The sequence below is a fragment of the Toxorhynchites rutilus genome, chromosome 2 (assembly GCF_029784135.1).
Source record: "Toxorhynchites rutilus septentrionalis strain SRP chromosome 2, ASM2978413v1, whole genome shotgun sequence".
NCBI classification, from domain to species: domain Eukaryota; kingdom Metazoa; phylum Arthropoda; class Insecta; order Diptera; family Culicidae; genus Toxorhynchites; species Toxorhynchites rutilus.
Window position 1 is genome coordinate 52,443,604 of NC_073745.1, and position 21,383 is coordinate 52,464,986.

Here is a 21,383-nt window from a genome sequence, read left to right on the forward strand (position 1 = left end):
CTTCTCTGAACAGAACACCACTATCGATTATCCCTTCATGAGGACGTGCGATTTTCCATCCCAGTGGAACGGCAATCCGTTGCATGCGTCACGCAACCCCGGCGATGTTTTATTTCCATCACGGTGATATGATAGTGACAGGTTTTGTTTTATGTTTTATGTTCGCATTCACCGTTCGTAACGCTAATGGTTCTGACCTTGGCTATCTGAATCGGACGGGGAACTTCGGAGCGTAAAGCTCACCAGTAGGGTGAGAGAGCGTGACGGTAAGCCACTCTCTCCTGCACACGAATGATACGCGGATCGTTGAGCCGCTCTGGCAGTCGCATTCGAGACGTTAGATCGTGCGCGTGTGGTCAACGACGATCGTGACGAGCGAGTGATCGCGACGAGCATCGAAAACAAGCAAGGATCGTATCGCGCGTCGTCACTTTAGTGTTGATAACGATTTCGCGCTTGTGCAAGAATTAGAAAGAGAAGAAAAAAACATCGCTTGTTTTGATAACATGTGTCCTGTTTTGTGTGGAGTTATTCAAATATTGATGATTCGGTTGGCTTAAATTTCAATCGGAATAAATTTCGCCCCGTCGTCGCTGTTTTTCGTTGTTTACAGCTGTGAAGTGAGTTGGAATTGCGCGTTTTTATTTATTCTCAAAGTCGGTCTCCAGTTCAAGTTGGGTAAATAAATTTTGGATGGCTCCGGTCGGTGATAGTTTTTGCCGTAGTGTTATAAATATAGACGAGTAATATCGGTGCAAGCTCGGTTTATATTTGTGCTTCGTTCTCCGCAGTGTTGGAAAGAAACAAACGAAAAAAAAAAACGCCAGCGAAAAATAGCATCCAAATTGGCAAAATCGCGGCCCCCTCCGCGATGTGAAGGCCACTATCGAAGTGCTATTTGTTTGCATGGTTGGGGAAGTCGTGTGTTATAAATATTATCAAAGCAAATGTCCAAATATTGAGATAGTGATAGCAGCAGAGAGCGGAGTGTTGCGGTGCGAAATTATGCGCGAGCGTGCATTTGCATACATCCACCGATTAAATTTCGATTTTCGGAGGCATTTTTCGTGGAACCTGCCGCTCACCCCCACAATCGCGAGAAACGAGGGGAAGGGGTGCGAAAAACATAATTAAAATATTGCACCTCGCGACAGCGGAAACGCGTCAAACGAGCTGTATGAACGGCAAACGGAACAGCCGGCTGAACCCAAAACGGTAGGTGTTGAAAATCGACTGAAATTAATGGTAATTAAACATCAATTGAGGCACGTGTGAAGTCGCCTCGCAAATATCTACCATTCGCTCAAATTTCCCACCATCCCGGAAAAGCGATTCGGGGAGAATGCATCTGCAGCGAGGAATTGAGAAAACGGCGAATTTAGCGAAAGAAAAATTGCGCAAATATATGTGAAATAATATTAATGCTTTTTAATTGATAGGAAAAAGCAGCTGAGTTTTGGCGCTTGATTGATTTATTCAATTCTGATTCACTCCCGATTTAATTCTGGCACGTAGCTTATTACGAAAAGTGCACCCCTCCCCACATCCATAATTGCGGGGGTGAATCGCTTGTGTGTGGGCTGATTCGAGTGCGAATAAAACAGATGTTTCAACGCTAGCGATAAGAGGCTGTCCACATACCACGTGGACACAAATAGCACGATTTTAGACTCCCCCTCTCCCTTCGTGGACAAGCGTGGACATTGACCAGACCCTCTCCCCCTGTTGTCCACGTGGACATTCCTGAATATTGTTTAATTAAATATTACCAAGTAAACACCTCGATTGCACCCTTTTTTTTTATCTTCGCTTATTTTTCGTCGGCCTATTTCCGCCACTTTAGTGCCAATCACCGACATCAGGGAGGCGACTCCACCTGTTCCTACCTATCAGACTCAACAACTCATGAGCCGGGCCAACTTCTTTTACTTCCGCTCCGAAGGAAGACGTAACCAGAGATTTTTCGCCTCAGAAAATCCCAACGACGCCAGCTGGGATTGAACCCAGGCCGATCGGATTGTGAGGCTGTTACGCTAACCATACAACCACTGGCGCCGTTATTCGATTGCACCCTTGTTCCATTTCAAATTTATTTCATGTTAGATTTTGTTTATCAGAAAGGACTGTTTCAAATGACTTTTCCACTCAGACGAATAAAAAGTTAGGAGTTCAAGGGCCTAGAGGCGTATGAACTGAAAAGTTAAGGAAGTATTCCTGAATAATTTGCTGCCGTTTTTGCATCGAAACCACCGTGGTATTCCAACAGAATGAAGCATAATCTCGAAAAGGCAGAAGTCCTTTACATGGTTTATAGGACTGGGGCTTCGATTCTGGACTATCCTGCTTTTTTACCAGTTCGAACCCCAATCGATAACTTATGTAGATTGATCGCACGAAGAATAGAAGAATAAAACTGCCGAAGAATGGGCAGTTTGTGAGTTTTATTGAGCTTAAACGAGCAGCTACCTCTGCGTGGAACGAGATTCAAATTTCCACAAACCGTAGCTTGGCCGAATACGTTGTTTGGATAGATTGGAAACTAAGGATGCCCTACGAATTATAAACTTGTTGTAATTCGTGCGAAATTTGTTGTTAATTTTGTAAAGAAGTGACAGTTTTTTTATTTTTTTTTCAAATTGCTCGAATTTCAATTCCTTGCGAAAGTGTACATTTTTGGAAAAAGTATTGCAGGTGAAAAATTAAATCTTCGCGTTCGTATGTCCGTTCTCAGCAAAAAACCTTTTTTTACCGAGCAGAATCGTAGTCAAAAATCAGGACCTCATTTTGAGGCACACGAAAGAGAGTTTTAGAATATATTTCTTTTATATAAAAACAGCATTTTAAAACACATTATCCAGTACACATCTAAAGTTCACAACGAATTGAAAAAATCTTGTTTATCTTTCATTGTCATACAAATTATGCATCACTGCTTTTTCAAGAAAAAATAATTCCTACCAGTATGGCACCCATATCCGAATAGAATACGACCGCAAAGGGTTAACATGCAACTGTGTATCTATATAAAGATTATCATTAGCATTTTTATACAATTTTGGTACATAGTAATGATTTGCAACTAGAGTATGTATACTGCATGTTTTATTTTGAAATGAAAACAATATAGGAGGTTGTGTCCAAAACACGACCGCATTGTTGACGTAGAACTACGCTGTAGTTTAATTCAACTCGCTTGTTTATAACTGCGGATATTATTTCATTATGCTACGAATTTTTAGAAATAATCATTCTACCAGTTTGATCGCCTTGAAATATTTTTTTCTTGTAGAATCATTTGACGATTATTGTTTGATTATTCATTCTTGTCCTCGCAAAACAATACATGTTCGAGATAAGTGCATCTTAGAGGAGAAAGTTTTCTACTGGCAAGCGAAACCAAATCACATACCAAATTCCAGAACGACATTTACTTTCTTGGTGACTAAATAAACGAAATAAACTCTTTCTGTTAATCTCAACAACCTCGAAAAGAGTAGCGCTGCTTCATTATGATCAAGATTAGCGCAACTGGCACGCGAACCATAATAACTTAATAACTTATTATAACTTATTGAATAAATGGGTATTCCCCAAATATTTTTTTAGTGTACAACCTAACATCTGCTTCATCATAGCGTCAGTTCAATGCATTGATGCAATGTCAAAGTTTAATTGCCTTTGACATTGCATCAATGCATTGAACTGACGCTATGATGAAGCAGATGTTAGGTTGTACACTAAAAAAATATTTGGGGAATACCCATTTATTACACAAATTACACATATACACAAACTTATCTCTGTTTTGCGCTCTTCTCAACAGAAGCTCTTTTTGTTAATATTACCGGTCTAGATCAGATTACAAAAACTGTGAAAACTCTAGTCTAGATCAGATCACAAAAAGTGTGGAAAACTCCAACATCGAGAGGGCTTTTCCATTGATACCGAATGTTTGTATGAAAACACGTGGGAGAAAACGGTTGTGCTATGCGACAAGTTTATGATGCTATGCTTCACTTTGGAAGGATAGCATCATTGACAATGTTGAGCTAGTTAATTTTACGAGCTTCAAATTCTTATTTTTTTTTTATCTAGAAGACAAGGAGAGTCGGAAGAAAGAAACTTTTGCTTCAAATGAATCAAAATTAAGGAAACGGCTACATGGAGCAGAACCGAAATCTCTGGAGATGAAACGAAGAAAATTTTGGAATAACGCACAGAAGGGAATCTTTCGGCTTCTTTCTGTGTAAGATACAACATTTCGTTAATTTTTTTCACTAATTTAGTTGTTCCACTACTGGTATAGTACTAAACTTTCTCTTCTCACTACTGATTACTGAGTTTAGTACTATAAACTAAATTTTCTCATCTTTCAAATGAAAGCATCAGAATCGTCCTCCGTAGCGTACTTTTTAATGTAGAGCCAGTATGAAGCAACAGAGTCCGAAACAATAAAAAGTTCTGTAATTCTGTCATTGCTGAAATTCGAACATATGTGTAGGAGGATTTTTTTCATCAAATATGATCGTTTATCACCTTCTGAGAGAATCTGGATAAATTTTTTTTTTTCATGTGAGAAAGGTGTTTTTGGCTTTAACACGTTCGACGCCCAACGCGACGTTTTTGAGTTTCTTGCAGAGCCCAACTTGCGATTGAATTATTAAATGAAGATCAAACTTAATTTATAAATAACTTTTACATGATCTAGCAATGAAGACGAATTGATGACAATAACATATGCCAAAGTCATATTATAGGGGTTTTGCAAAAAACTGCAGTACAAACCATCCGTACTATAAATTAATAAAAAGTATAGTATAAACAGTATAATATTATGGTTATGATTTTATTATTTTTCTTCATATCCTACAAATACATTTAGGTGCCTATTCTATCAAATATTTTTTTAAAATCCTACTCAATTCGAGCGAGGAAAGTGTGACCCATATTTGGGTGACGGGGCGTCGAAAGTGTTAAGGGGATGAATCAAAAATCAAATTCCTATTTTATTTTCAAAAAACGAAAAATACATGCAAAAAAACAAAAATTTTTTTTGTAAATTCCATTCTTTGACAAAAATTTTGTAGGTCTGATATTTTTTTTGCAGTTTTTTTTTTAAACTTTGAGTTTTTTCAACTTTTTTTCGAAAAGTCTTAATTTAAAAACTATTACATCTACAAAAAGATGGTTAGAGAATGAAATGTAGGAAACTACTTAGGTTTTCATTAAAAATTATCAAAGAGTTTTTTGGAAAAAAAAAAATCATTGGAAAAGAAATATTTTGAAAATAAAAATTCATTTTTCTCTAAAACATATGCTTTTAAAATTCTGAAAAAAATAGATATAAATAGCATTTCGAATTTCCAACAAGTTTTCCATACATCGGATGATGGGCACATTTACATGAAAAAAGTTTTTCGAGCAACAAATTTTAATTTTTTTTCTTTGAAAAAATACTATTAATGTTTAATTCGTAACATTTCTATGTATAAATTATCGCAATTTACATGCTCTGCTAACTTTTCATTATTTGGAAACATGTCAAGAACATGTCAAACGTGAGAATTTACACACACAAATGTTACGAGCAAAACATTATTTTTTTCAGGTGTCATACAAAAATGACATATATTCCAAAACCTACAACAGATAGAAAGTTGACGTCTTCGACAAAAATTCACATTTCAATAAGATCTAAAACTTTGTCGAAAACACTATATCGCTGTCTTGACTTTAAACAAAATTAGGATTAGTTGTATTTTTTTCAATGAAAATATAAAAAAAGTTGTTGTTAGAAAAACTTGTTCCCTGTAAAAGTGCCCATCTTCCGATGTATGGACGACTTGTTGGAAATTTTAAGGGCTATTCATATATATATTTTTGGGAATTTCAAGTAAAAAACGTTTTTGAGAAAAATGAATTTTAATTTTTCAAATAACTTTCCAAAAAAAATTATGGTATTTTTTCGTAAAAATTCGTAACAATTTCCTATATTTCATCCTTTGTCATGAGTTTTGTAGGTATCATAGTTTTTAAGTTATAAATTTTTGTAAAGATTTAAGAAAAAAAAATTGGTTTTTTCCAAAAAGTGGTCTAATTATTTTTCGAATATTTCAAGTATGCAAAGTTGCTTAAACGTCTTTACACCAACAACGTTTCACTGCTAACTGAGATGGTGCTGCCAAAGGCCAGTCGAATTGGCGTGAAATTCATCTTATCAATTTTGAGCAATGTGTACATACACATGGTGCGCTAAGAAATCCCATCTCGGCCCACATTCACTGCGATATGATGAGGGGATAGTTTCACTGTAATAGGTTATATAAATCCTAGAACTATTTTCATAATAGGACATGCAATCATACCCCACCGTCGTCCCATACCTGCCCACTGAACGGAAACATATCGCATCCGAGCTCAAGTGTCGCCACAGTTCAGATAGAGTGGAAGCTGTTGATCCTAAGGCGATAAATTCTTTATCAAAACTCAATGCGGTCCGGCAAATGACAAAGTGAAGTTAATAATTTATAACAGCGTTGAAATTCATCGTCTACCATTCACTACCTGCAAAAATAATTTGCAATCTCCCAACGCTCGCCCGCCGTAAAATCCATCCTCCGATAGCCGATTGAATTGCCATCGGTACAACGCCAGCGCTTCATTGACTCATTTATCACAAAACGGTGGCGTGCAGTGCAAAATACGCCCCATCAACAACATTCACCGCAGCCGCGCGCGCATTGAATGCGACGGAATGCTTAAAATGGCTCACACGTCCCCCAGCATTATTCGCACTGTGGCGATGGTGATGTAAAATTTGCTCCTATCGCCGGGTATAACAGATTCCCTGCGCTATACACAAAGCCAAACGCCCACGAAATGCCAGCGCGGGCAGCAAAGCGGAATTGCAACATAAGTCGATTGTCTGTGGGGCACGTGCGCCGCTCCACCATATGGGAAACATTTGATCTTTGATTGATTTGAATTTTCGACGTGATTCCGTTTATTCCGTGTGAAGTTTCCTCTTTATAAATGTTTACTCAAAATACCGATTACGAATAGCGAATCAAAATAACACCAATATGATCTCGAAAACATTCCACTATTTCCACATTATGGTATGTATATTTTTGGTGTTTTTATTGCAAACATCACAGAGAAACTTCGACATAACGAATATTTCATATCCAAAATAGTACGTTGTATCGAATCATACAAAAGAACTCTGAAATATAGCTCGGATTACATTATTTTGATGCTGTTTGAGTACGATGATAAAACCCTACTAGAAGGTGAACCCAACCTTTCTCGTCATTTTTTTTCCTTCATACAGCTGACAGATAAATATCTAAAACAAAAATAAAACATTGAATCCAAACTCAATTTCATTTATCAAATCCTAAAACATTTTTGTGTGAGATTTTTCCACATCAAGTCAACCAATTAAACATAACATAACCTCCCCTGATGATGTTATCAGATCACTTCTCAAGTTTTCTACACGCAATGTTATCCAGGATGGTCTTTCGCAAAGCACAGATACCTTGCTCTTCAACATACCCCACCAGAACCACTGCACCATTGAAAGCAGATTCATCGGATATGTGAAGATTTCCGTTTTCAGGATCAACTGATGCCAAGATTCGAAGAATTTCCTTAGCATCTTGGTTCCAAGTGCAAGAGTAAATGTCAACTGATTGGTTGAGCACATTCCCAACAATTTCGTTGTCTGTTAGGATCTCAATAATTACGAAAACAAAATCCATTTTTTCGCTAAAGGTAATATTTTTCCAAACAAGACTAGCTCATTGGCTTCATTCTAAAATATCGACCAGGAACCAGAGTTCGTTTGAAAAAAAAAGAAAAATTATAGGAGGTTGTGTTCAAGACACGACCGCATTGTTGACGTAGAACTACGCTGTAGTTTAGTTCAAGTTGCTTGTTTATTAATGCGGATATTTTTTTATAATACTACGAAAATTTGAAAAATTGAAATAACCATTCTAAAGGGTGTGTCACATCAAATTGCATCACGGAAAAAACGCTGTAGAAATTCGCCCAGTAGACCGATCCTTTTGAAAATTTTAGACAGTAAAATAAAAACTATTAAACAACTTTTGGCATTTTCTTTTTATTCATACTTCGAGCCCAAGCCCGTATGCTCGCACCTTCCTCTTTACCCCGTCCATAAGGTTCTGTACAACGTCAGGTTGTAGTTTTTTTTTTGAACAGAAATCCATTTTATCTTGAAGTCCGCCTCCGATTTGACAACTTTTGGGTTCTTCCGGAGGGCCTGCTTCATAATCGCCCAATATTTCTCTATTGGGCGAAGCTCCGGCGCGTTGGGCGGGTTCATTTCCTTTGGCACGAAGGTGACCCCGTTGGCTTCGTACCACTCCAACACGTCCTTTGAATAGTGGCACGAAACGAGATCCGGCCAGAAGATGGTCGGGCCCTCGTACTGCTTCAATAGTGGTAGGAAGCGCTTCTGTAGGCACTCCTTAAGGTGAACCTGCCCGTTCACCGTGCCGGTCATCACGAAGGGGGCGCTCCGCTTTCCGCAAGAGCAGATCGCTTGCCACACCATGTACTTTTTGGCAAACTTGGATAGTTTCTGCTTGCGAATCTCCTCCGGAACGCTGAATTTGTCCTCTGCGGAGAAGAACAACAGGCCCGGCAGCTGACGAAAGTCCGCTTTGACGTAGGTTTCGTCGTCCATTACCAGGCAATGCGGTTTCGTCAGCATTTCGGTGTACCGGGCTCGCGTCTTCCCCACCGTGTTTTGCCTTTCGTCGCGGTTAGGAGCCTTCTGAACCTTGTATGTACGCAGGCCCTCCCGCTGCTTGGTCCGCTGGACGAATGAACTTGACAAATTCAGCTTATTGGTGACATCCCGGACCGAACTTCTCGGATCACGTCTAAACTGCTTAACTACGCGCTTGCGATCTTTTTCACTAACGGAGCATCCATTTTTGCCGTTCTTCACCTTCCGGTCGATGGTTAGGTTCTCGAAGTATCGTTTTAGTACTCTGCTGACCGTGGATTGGACGATTCCCAGCATCTTACCGATGTCCCGATGTGACAACTCCAGATTCTCGAAATGAGTGCACAGGATTAATTCACGACGCTCTTTTTCGTTCGACGACATTTTTCTAAATTTACGAAAATTTGACAGTGAAGCATAACCAACGTTATCTATACACTCTTATCTGATTATAAGCGAAAACTGAAGATATAATTCCTAAAAATTAAATTTCTACAGCGTTGTTTCCGTGATGCAATTTGATGTGACACACCCTTTACCACTTTGGTCGCAAAAAAATGTTTTTTTTTTTATTGTAGAATCATTTGACGATTTGATTGATTGTTTGATGATTCATTCTTTTCCTCGCAGAATAAAACATGCTCGAGATAAGCGCAGCTGTTATCCTTAGTGGAGAAAGTTTTGCTACTGGCAAGCGAAACCAAATCACATGCAATATTTCAGAGCGACATTTACTTTCTTGGATTAGCGCAAATGCAATCCTAGTTGAAAGCAGTTTTGCGACTGGCACGCGAACCCAAATAAATTAATAACTTATTATAACTTGGTATTCCCCAAATGATTCTTGGTGCACAACCTTAACATATCATAGCATTAAAAAATTAGACGGGAGCAGATACAAATGGGGTTTCAGCGTAGCGAAGATGCACTATTTTTACGTACGGGTTAAGAAGCACGCAGGTACGCACACAAATGTCCATACATCGATGGCTTGAAACAACTTAATATACACACACTTATCTCCGTTTAGCGCTCTTTTCAACAGAAGCCCTATCTGTTGATATTGCCAGTCTAGATTAGCTTAGCTGTCATCCTTTTTTTTTTTTCAATTCTTATTTATTTATTTAATGTCAAACGTCTTCGACCTAATGGTTGTACAGACTGCTTATAGGGACTTAATTCTATTCTTATAGATTAACCTACTAATATTAAAATCGAACAGTTCAGATACCTCGTTAAAGACGCGGCAGCAAGCGTCTAATGGATTATTTTGCCCATATATGGTACGGTGATTAGGCATCGCCAGGACTCGATGGTGGCGTAGCTGTCGGGATGGTGCGTGTAGGCTAACGTTTCGAAGTAGATAGCTGCAGTCAATTTTGTCTGTCAATACATCGAAAATAAAAATTCTCTGTAGCATCAATCGTCGGCTTTCCAGGGTTTGCATTCCAATAAGTGCACAGCGCTGTTCATAGGGTGGTAGGTTGGTTGGATCATTCCAGGGCAGGCCACGTAGAGCATACCTTACGAAGCGTTTCTGAACACGTTCGATGCGCTGGATATGTACAGCGTGATATGGGGCCCATACTTGTACTGCGTATTCCAAGACGCTGCGAACAAAAGCACAGTACAACGACTTCAGAGCGTAGACGTCATCGAAATGAGCTGTGTTGCGTCTCAAAAATCCAACCATCGCATTTGCTCTTGAAATTGTGACCGAGACGTGCTCATGGAAACGCAGCTTGCTGTCAAGAAGAACTCCCAGATCTTTGATTCTATTGACTCTCTGCAGTGGCGAGAGATTCAACATGTATCCGTGTACAATAGGGGAGCGAGAGCACGTAAATGTGATGGCCTTGCATTTTTCAGCGTTTACATGCATTCCATTTTCCTGGCACCAAACCGTTAATCGCTCAATGTCAGCTTGCAGTATGCAGCAGTCTAAATTTGAATGTATTACTCGGTAAATTTTCAAATCATCCGCATATAAAATTTTCTCCGAACATAACCTTTCGCACAGATCGTTAACGAATAATACAAAAATCAAAGGACCAAGAATGCTTCCTTGTGGCACACCAGATGGAATCGTAAATTCGTTGGATCTAGTACCGTGGACCTTGACAAAAGCTTTGCGGGATGATAAGTATGAGGTTAGCAGGTTTATGATCCAGGATGGTAAACCAAGTCGATCCATTTTCAGAATAGCAAGGTCGTGGGGTACTTTGTCAAAAGCTTTGGAGAAATCGACGTAAACAGCATCAACTTGTTGCCGCTTCTCGATTTTGTTGATTAGCATGTGAGTGTATGCCATAAGGTTCGTGGTGGTTGCGCGTTTTTTAACGAAGCCGTGTTGGAACTCTGAAATCACAGGCTGTACAATCGGACATAGTGCACCATGAACTAGACTCTCGAGCACTTTTGCTAGGCAGTTTAAAATCGATATCGGGCGATAGTTTTCGACATCGTGAAAGCTGCCTTTCTTGTGGACTGGAGTTATCGATGCAAGCTTCCAAGTCTCGGGAAAAATACCCTCGCGCAGAGATTGGTTGTAAACCATAGAAACTGGTCTGGCGAGCATCGCTGCACAGTTCTTGATGAAGACCGGGGGAATAAGATCCGGACCGGGTCCTTTTGTTGCATCTACTGAACTGAGTGCTTTATGCACCACATCTTCATCAAACGCAAGTACTGGGAAACGGAGATTGTAAGATGGCAGACTGTCAATATACTGGCGGGTTGGTTGAGATGAATTGCTTTCATACATGTTTTGGAAAAATTCGGCAAAGAGATTGGCAGAAGAAAGTGGTGAGTCGGAGTTGCTGGATTGATAAACGATTTTGTCCGGTATCCGCGTCAAGTTCTTCCGGTTCCGTACGAAACTCCAGAAAGAAGTTGGATTTTGTTTGAAAGTGCTTTGAAGAGCATTTATGTACTTGCGGAAGCTTTCAAGCTGCAAGTTCTTGTATTTTTCTTCGGCCTCGTGTAGTTCTCTTCTGCGTATTGGAGTTTTGTCGTGAAGAAATCGTTTTCTCGCTTTTCGCAGCCTATTGCGGAGATTTCGAAGCTGTGGAGTCCACCAGGGTTGATTAAAATTCCTAGAACGCTGGGCCTTAAAACGGAACTGTTTCTCTAATAATTTCGTTCAATTGTTCATAGAATGTAGATACGGCATTGTCAACTGATGTATGGTCAAGTATGCGGTCCCAATCCAGAGAAGCAATTTTGTTATTTACAGTATAATAGTCACAGCGAGAAAAATCAAGCTCAGAGCGAGAAGAAGAGTCATCTTCCATTCGGGAACAAAAGTTAACAATTAAAGCCAGCGGCTTATGGTGATCGTCCACTTTGAGGAGCGCCGATGGGTAGTCGACAAGACTTACACGGTCAGGGTTCATTTATTTGTAAGGCTCAATCGCATGAGCTTTGCGGAGCCACTAATTCAGCTGTCATCCTTTATGGAGAGAGTTTTCTTACCGTCTTGCGAAACCAAATAACTGACAAAATTCTAGAACATTTATTTTCTTGGTGAGCTGCTGATAACCTAGCTTGATGATTCCCCACATAATTGTGTAGCTCAGAACCTTAATCGAGACTGAAAGTTTACCTTTTTTCCTTGCTTGTTGAGTTAGAGAGACTTCCAACTTCTTCAGTTCATTCGTCTCTAACCTTCAAAAAGGCCCTTGAAAAACTTTGCTTTATCCTCCATATTAGTCCTCCACCCCCATTGCCTTGATCCCTCGCCGTCCAGCTCGCCCAGCAACGATGTTGTACAGTCGATTTCCTCACGAAGAATGAATGTTTGCCTCAGCGAGATCAACTGTTAATACTCTAGGCAAATATTCCCCTTCGTTCTTCTTCTTTTCCTTTGTTAACGGAGACTTTACCTCTTACGATTTCCATTTCGTTGTTCGTCGATAAGTTGCTCGTTATTGACAGCTCTGTTCGGGAAAGCACACAAATGGACAGAACAAAATCCTTCTAATTTTCATCTATTTAAACCATATACAGACTATGGGTTTGTAGCGTATATCATATCAAACAAATCTTAGGGAATTTCCGATTCGTTTGGCATGTAAATCGCCAAAATCCGTTCGCGGCAAAAATTGTTATTGACGTTAACTTTATTTCATAAAAACGTGACCCGTTTTCCGATTTGGCACCCTTAATGAAAGACGTAGTTCTACGTTAAAAATGATTTTTTGAACCACCCTAAAATGGAAATGGGTACCCTCATATATATATAAATGGATTTCTGTTTGTCTGTCTGTCTGTCTGTCTGATTCTTATCTCGGAAACTACTGAACCGATCAACATGAAAAGTGGTCTGTAGAGGTTTTTGGGGCCTGGAAGGTTTTCTTGATTGTTTGAGACCTTTCCCCCCTCTCTAAGGGGGGCTGCCATACAAATTAAACAAAAATTTCTGCATTACTCGAGAATTAAACAAGCAAATGAAACCAGATTAGGCATGTGGAGGTTTTAGGATGCAAATAAATGATTCTATGGAAGTTAGACACTCCACCCCCCTCTCTAAGGAGGGCGTTGCTGCCATGCAAATGGAACACAAATTTTTGTATTACTCGAGAAGTAATCAAGTAAATGGAACCAAATTAGGTGTATTGAGATTATTCCATGTAACGGAGAAATATGCTATTTGCAAGTGGTTAAAAATCTTGAACGAGAATTGTGTCTGAAAATAATCTGATGAGTTTTTGGTAGAAGAACTAGCATTTTTTTAGTAAAAGATAAATTCAACGGGGTCGATTAGAAGATCAATCAATGAACAGATTTGCGATTGGACTCATGAACTTGCGCTTTGTAAGAAAACGTGAATGTTTGAAGGATAACAAAAATAAATTTTGGACGGGACATAGTTTGCCGGGTCAGCTAGTGAAATGATAAAGAAATACGGGTCTAATATTTTTTGCGATATGCGATTTTCTCGAAAATGTGAGATTCGCTACATCGGTTTAGCATGGAATGAATGTATTAGTAAAATTCTGTGAACTGAATAATAGTTGTGATATAATTAATAAATTTCTTAACATTTTTTTTTATCTGTATTATAGTGACTTTCAACTCATTTGGCCGGTTCGTCACTTTTACTTACATTTTTGGAAGAATGTCGGGAGTGAGAATTGAACTCATGACCTTTAGCGTGAGAGGCATGGATGTTACCACTACGCCAGATTGCCTCCACATATACTTAATAATGGATATATGCTGGAATAAGCTAACCAAATGGTAGAATCCTTTTGAAATGGAATATTGACTTACTTTATCTCGAATTCATCGCACGTGTCATGAGAATCGTTTTTCCAGATTTTCGACGAGAAACCATATAAGTTCTGGGAGGAGCCAAGCCGTGTGAAAAATGACGAAAGATTGTGGAATAAAACGATATATACAGAATTGAATGATTGTATGTTTATCTATTAGATTTATGTTTTTAGTTTCAACCCAATGTATGATTATGAAATTTTCAACTGTCCATCAAAATAACACTCAATAGCCAAAAAGTGTTTAATTCCATTACTGTGTCACGCAAAACACTCAAAAACTCAAACATTCGTTTGAAAGAAATATTTAGAGATAGTGATGTTTGAGACAACGAAATTAGAAGCATTCAATCACTCACGGAATAAGAATGGAATAAGCTGAAGACAACCAGTAGCGGATGTCTTGTGAAAAAAAAACTTACATTGCTCGAAAAGACCATCAACACGGCATCTTGCAAGATTTGAGCTTCCTAAATGACGGATTGAAGGACTTGGAAAACTATCTAATGCAAGAAGAATACATTCCAAATGCTAATCCAACTTTTGTAACTTTTGTAAAACCGAGAAACAAGGTTGATAAATGTGCACATCAATGCTTCATTTCATTACCAACATACTATAGTTATACTAGTTCCCACGTTTAAAGTAACTTCTAAAGATTCCATGATTCCATAATAAAAATGTGCAGAAAAAAGAATCATGAATCATAACAGCAGACTCGCAGAGCACGTATTATTAAAGTTTTACACTGAACTCATTTCAGTGTTATTATCGATTTTGCGTCTGAAGCTTAAGCTTCGAAAAAATAGTGTATTACAATACGGTACTGTTACATTAGAGATGAGCTCTATTACTTTATAGAAGGATACTTTCAAGTGATGTGTCGTATTACAACAGAATGTTTAGAAAACAAACATTCCATCTATATGAATAAAAACGATTCCGAACATTACGATTTACCTAAAGAACGTAGCAACGGATTTGAACCGTTCTGATAAGGTTTGACGAGTTTAAGTTTGCGTCGGATTCATATGGCAAAAAGTTATGAAAGCTCAAATCGGGATGTTGGAAAAACATATAGAACATAAGCAGTTGAACAATTCAAAAGCAATCTATTCAGCGAATGTATTATAGCTATATAAATAACAATGATTCGGTGTACGTTCGTCACGATTTGACTCGAGAACAAATCAACAAATTCGAATGTGCATTAAAAACAAAACGTTATGAACATAGGGATACAAGCCATCCTAATTTAGTTGGACATGGCCTGATTTTAAGATCCTTTTGCGATGTCTCGATTTATTCTGCACAATCACAATAAATCAGCGTAAATAAGAGATTACTTCGAAAATGTTGAAAACGTTGAAACGTTGAACATGTTGCCGAATACATTTAGCCACCGACACCTATGAACTCGCTCGTCACAAATTACTCAGCAACAAAAAAAGTTTTCACTCAAAAACAAAATACACAAAAACAAATTATGATTCGTCAACAAGATTGAATTTATTTTGAAAATCAGGAGCTTTAGAAGTAGAAATCGTCTAGAAGAATCATTGTTGTTTTTGAACATCAAAAACGTTTTTAGTGTCAGTACACACACAATATCTTTGACTAATAGAATTATCCATATCAAAAATAGCCGAGCAAAAAAAAAAGTTTATTGTTCTTAATGACGCTTTCAACAATCTAAACGACGATCGCGTGAATTGACAGTAAGACCACTGACAGTGGTACAAACCTAAAATTTGAAAAAAAAAAATTCGGCGAGAAAATTTAATATGACAAATTCTCCTTATATATTATATTTACCAGAATAGAATCTCATTTTTATTCGAACTTTAATTCTCTTTCAGAAAATTGCTGATGTTTGCTAAACTTTGTTGGAATATTATTTCAATTTCATCTTAACACGTTCGTTGCCCAATGCTCTGTTTTTGAGTTTCTCACGAGGCCCAAATTGCGGATGATTTATTAAATGAAGACCAAACATAGTTTGTAGACAACTTTTACATGAACTAGTGAGATTTCTTTTTATTTGAAGACGAATTGACAACAATAGTACATGCCAAAGTCATATTATACGGGTTTCTCAAACAACTCCAGTACAAACCTTCTGTACTATAAATTGATAAAAAGTATAGTATAAACATTATATTAATATGATTATGATTTTATTATTTTTCTACATACCCCATAGTTACATTTAGGTGCCTATGCTGTCAAATTTGTTTTGAAAATCCTATTAAATTTGAACGAGGAAAGTGTCACCCATATGTGTAATCGTGATCAAATATTTTGCTACAGTTAAACGACTTTGATAATACAGCCATTCCATGTCAAACCGATATAGTGGTTCTCAGATTTTCGCGAAAAGTGAAGGTTTTGTTCCTTATCGTGAAAGATTATACCCGTATTTTTTCTACTTTTTATTAGGGTGTCCATTTCCATTTTAGGGTGGTCCGAAAAATCATTTTTCCCCTTTTTTCCCCAAAAAAGGCTTTTTCAGAAATTATTAACTTTTGAACTACTGTTCCGATGTAGACGATCAGCATATAAAATCAAATCCAATGAACTAGTCTTCTTTGAAAAAAATACTATCCTTCCTAAAAAGTTTGATTTTGTTTCCGTATTTATTGATTGTACAGGGTCTTTCAGATTAAACGCTCACGCAAAAAAAATCGAAAAGCTCCTAATAATTTTTTTTTCGCTCCGTCGATGGTAACACTGCATTCCCTACTTCGGGACGATAATATTCGGCTACTCATTCGGTCTGATCGGAAGGTTTTTAGTGTTAAGATATACAATTTACAAGAATGTGTATTTTTAGTTAAATCGTATTACTCGAGCAACCGAAGCCTTAATGAAACTTTGTCCTATTATGGTAAGAATTTCAACATTTCCCGCCATCGATTACTTCCTCTGTGGGTACGTGAAGGACCGATGCTATGTTAATAAGCCACAAAATTTGGAGGAACTTAAAGAAGAAAGAACTCGAATTTTCAACAGCATCCAAGTCGTAATTAGTTAGAGTTGTGCATGAAGAATTTTGTTCACCGCTTAAAACGCGTTATCGGAAAAGGGGTGGTCACATCGAAAATGTCCTAAAATAAGCTTTATTTTCGTTTTTTAAAAATAAAAATCGGTTCACTTTTGTAGAAATTTGTTGCGTGAGCGTTTAATCTGAAAGACCCTGTATTTGTTTTTTTAATAGTTTTCATGGTCAAGGGCACTGTATTGTTTTATATTTTTTCTTGAAAGCTGATGTTATTCTACATAACATATCCAGAAATCAGAAAGACGTTATGTTTTGTTCTTGAGTTATGATTTTTCAAAATTAACCGATGGCCTGAAAAATCAATTTTTACCCTTTTTATTCACCACAAAAAAAAAACCTTTGAACTACCGGACCGCTTCAGATGATCGACATGTCAAATTGAAGCCTATGAGCTAGTCTTGTATTAATTGATAATTTGATAATTGATAATGCCCTTTTTTTGTTTTAAATCACATCGGGATTCATAATTTATGGCTAAAAATGATTGTTAACATACTAAAATTCGAGGCTTCGAAAATTCACAAAAAAACGATATTCCACAAAACTCGTCAAAAATAGATTTTTTAAATTTTCTACATAACTTTTAACGATATAAAAAATTAAAAAACACATATTTTAGCTATTGCAAATTAAAGTTTTTTCCTAAATAGAAAAAAACTATTATTATTATTTTTCTCAGTGTATGTTTTTCACTTTTAAACATCAATACTCTACAACTCTTTCTGAGATACCATTTCGGCACGACTCATAGTTTTTGAGATATAAATCATAAAAAATTTATTTTACTAAAATCGATACGCCCTTTTCAAAAGTTACGGTTGAGTCAAACGATTCCCAATTCCTGTGGAAAACTTATATTTTCTCCAACCCAAACGGAATACAAACTTTCATTCGAATCAAAAACACATATTTTTAAAATCTGCGTTTTAGGACGATTTCATTTGGAATTAGTCATATCCAAAATTCAGAGAGGCGTTATTGCAAAAACTACAAAAACAAAGTTCTATTTTTTTTCCCAGACTAATATTTTTCTAAACAAGAATATCTCATTGGCTTTACTTTGATATCATCTGCATCGCTCCAGCAGTTCAAAAGCTATGAATTCTTGCGATGGAAAAAAGGGGTAAAAATTTATTTTTGGATCATCGGTTAATTTTGAACAAAAAAATAACGCCTCTCTGAATTTTGGATATGTTATGTGAAAAAATCTCAGCTTTCAAGAAAAAATATTTAAAAAATGCTCCCTTGGTCCCGAGACCATGTAAACTACGAGGATCGTTAAAAAAATAAGTTTCAGTGCCTCAGAAATCACGGAAAAATAAACTGTAACTGTAACTTGTCCGTACTATTGTGAAGTTTTCGATCGATTAAGAACAAAAGGCCAGGTTTATTGACGAAAGGAGTTTTCTTCATCCACGATAATGCGCGGCCCGATTCTGCTCACGTAACTCAAGAGCAATTGAAAAAAATCAAATGGACTGTGTTCGAGCATCTTCCTTACTCCCCAGACCTCGCCCCTAGCGACCATCACTTATTCCCAGCAATGAAACAGGCGTTCGGTGGTCAATGAAAATACCTCGAACGTAATGGCGATTATGAAGGAAAACAGAAAATAAAACGTAGATTACGTAAATCAGCTTGTTTTTTGTCCTAACTTTATTTTTCCGCTTTATTTTTTGAGCCACTGAAACTTATTTTTTGAACGACTCTCATATAAGAAACAAATACAATCAATATGAGAACAAAATCAATTTTTTTTGCATGTATAATATTTTTTCAAAAAGTTCATTGCCTCTAATTTGATATGTTGATCATCGGAATCGGTTCAGTAATTCCAAAGTTATGAATTTTTGAAAAAAGTTATTTTTGGAAAAAAGGGGAAAAAGTTGGTTTATCGGACCTCCCTAAAATCGAAATGGTCACCCTAATGAAAAAATAGAATAATAAGGGTCTAACTTTTTGCGGTAAAGAACAAAATTTCCACTTCACACGGAAAACTGAGAACCACTATATCGGTTAGGCGTGGATCGGCTGAAGATAGAAGTACATTAAAGTGACCTGACTTCAAGTACAATCTAGGCATAACGTAAACAAGTAAATTATTTTTGTACCCATAACGTCCGGTTGAATCAACGAGATGTATTAGAGTTGTTGGGATTTCAGTTCTACATTGAAAACTGTTCATGTTTTGATTGTGTAGCACAAAAAATAGTTTAAAAGTTCGTACAGGTCGTTCTCGATTATATATAGTACACCATTTTTTCAACAATTATTTTCAAATCCTATACATAATCGAATCTCAAGAAACAATTTTTTCATTAATGTATGAATGTCAAACATTAATAGAAAAATAGCTTTTTTTGTGATTAAAAAAGAAATAAACACATTTTTAAATAAAAATTTTGAACGAATATTAAATTTTTCGTTTAGAATAAATATCCAATTTAGCTTTGCGAAGTGGCGATATCGTAACCAATGAGGTTATACCGAGGTGCGATTATTGCTAAATGAAAAAAAAAATCTATTTAATACTATATCACAAGTTTTTCTACAAGGAATTTAGAACAGTTTTATTCTGATAATGGTTTTATATTATTATAAATAGTTTTTTGTGAGTATATTGAGTTAATTCGAATACTGGCAGAGCAATAGTAAGAGTAACATGCAATCAGTAATAAATTATTTTCATTAAAATTGAGAACAAAACATAAAACTGTCTTCAGGGATGGTAGTCTGAGAGGGAGTACACTTCCTTCACTACAATACAAAATTGTTATGATCGGCGACAAAGTCACTAATTGGTGGAGAAGTGCGTTGGTCTTTCATATATTCGAGGTAATTCCACAAGTTCCTGCCTAAAACAAGTATTCGAATAAGGACGAGACTGCACAAAGAAGACCGAACTTACTTCGTATGAGAACATCTTTGAACGCTGGATAGGTTGTTTTAACTACTTCGAAGAAGATCAAAATTATTTAATGACAACCTTTTTAGACCCGAGGTTCAGGTCAGACCATTTAGGTGTTCTTGAAACGTAAACAGACAGATAAAAAATCATTCAAATCGAAATCATCTCACAAAAATATCTTGAGACGAATATTCTGAGAATAACACGGAGTGAATCACTATCCGGTATCCGGCCGGATAGGTCGAATATCGGATAGTTACCGGATATCCGTTTCATCTCTAGTATTAACCCACATGTCTTCAAATGTTTTCCAACGTAACTCCTAAACATATACTTTCACCATATAGATGTATTTGGAAAAGTTGTTGGAAATTATAAGCAAATTCATAAAATTTCATGAACATGACGGTATAACACTACAAACATATTCAAATGGCCTATTTACTATAAAAAAAGACAATAAATTAGAGTTTTTTAAACATCTCGAGAATGGCTGTATTTAGAAGGAAATTAATAATGATTTTTTTTTGTTTCAAATCACATCAGAATTCATAATTTGTGGCTGAAAATGATTGTTAACATACTAAAATTCGAAGTTTCGAAAATTCATAAAAAAAAATTCCACAAAGTTTGTCCAAAATAGTTCTACCATCTTGGACTTATTTTTTTAATTTTCTACATGACTTCTATTTTATATGCAAAAATTAGAAAAAAAACCTATTTTAGATATTGCAAATTAAAGTTTTTTTTTATAAATTAAAAGAAGGGTACTAATTGTGTTCTTAGTGTATATTTTTTCACGTTTAAATATCAGTACTCTATAACTCTTTCTAAGATACTATTTCGGTACGACTCATAGTTTTTGAGATGTAAATTATCAAAGATTTCTCTTACTGAAATCGATACGCCCTTTTCATAAGAGTAAAAAAATCCCAATTGCTGTGCAAAACAAATATTTCCTCCAACCCAAACGGAATATAAACTTTCATTTGAATCAAAATTTTGGATTTGAATCAAAATTTTGAATTTGAATCAAAATCATGTTTTGTCATTTGTCGATTTCATTTGGGATTGCGCAAAGACAATAAATCAGAAATATTTTTTTTCATTATCTGGAGAATGGCTGCATTTGGAAGGAGATTGATAATGAGCTTTTTTTGTTTCAAATCACATCAGGATTCATAATTTGTGGCCAAAGTTGATTGTTAACATACAAAAATTTGAAGTTTCGAAAATAAAAAAAATCGATGTTCCACAAAGTTTGTCAAAAATAGTTTTGCCATCTTGGACTTTTTTAAAATTTTCTACATGACTTCTATTTTATATGACACAATAAAAAAAATTAAAAATACATATTTTATATATTACAAATTG

General features: G+C 36.5%; 1 protein-coding gene and 1 non-coding gene across 6 annotated transcripts in view; both read left to right on the forward strand.

Moving 5' to 3' along the window:
* The first annotated feature begins 318 nt into the window (after positions 1-318).
* The window catches only part of LOC129765205 (CD151 antigen-like), a 183,505-nt gene continuing 162,440 nt past the window's right edge, over positions 319-21,383 (forward strand). For 3 of the 5 annotated variants that reach the window (XM_055765246.1, XM_055765244.1, XM_055765243.1), the window contains exon 1: positions 319-1,215. The gene's annotated coding sequence lies outside the window, so the exon portion shown is untranslated. The remainder of the gene's footprint in view (positions 1,216-21,383) is intronic. The other 2 variants (XM_055765245.1, XM_055765248.1) reach the window with 2 other exon arrangements.
* LOC129772095 (U4 spliceosomal RNA) lies at positions 19,548-19,683 on the forward strand. The gene has a single exon (XR_008742562.1). It is a non-coding gene; the product is annotated as a U4 spliceosomal RNA (small nuclear RNA).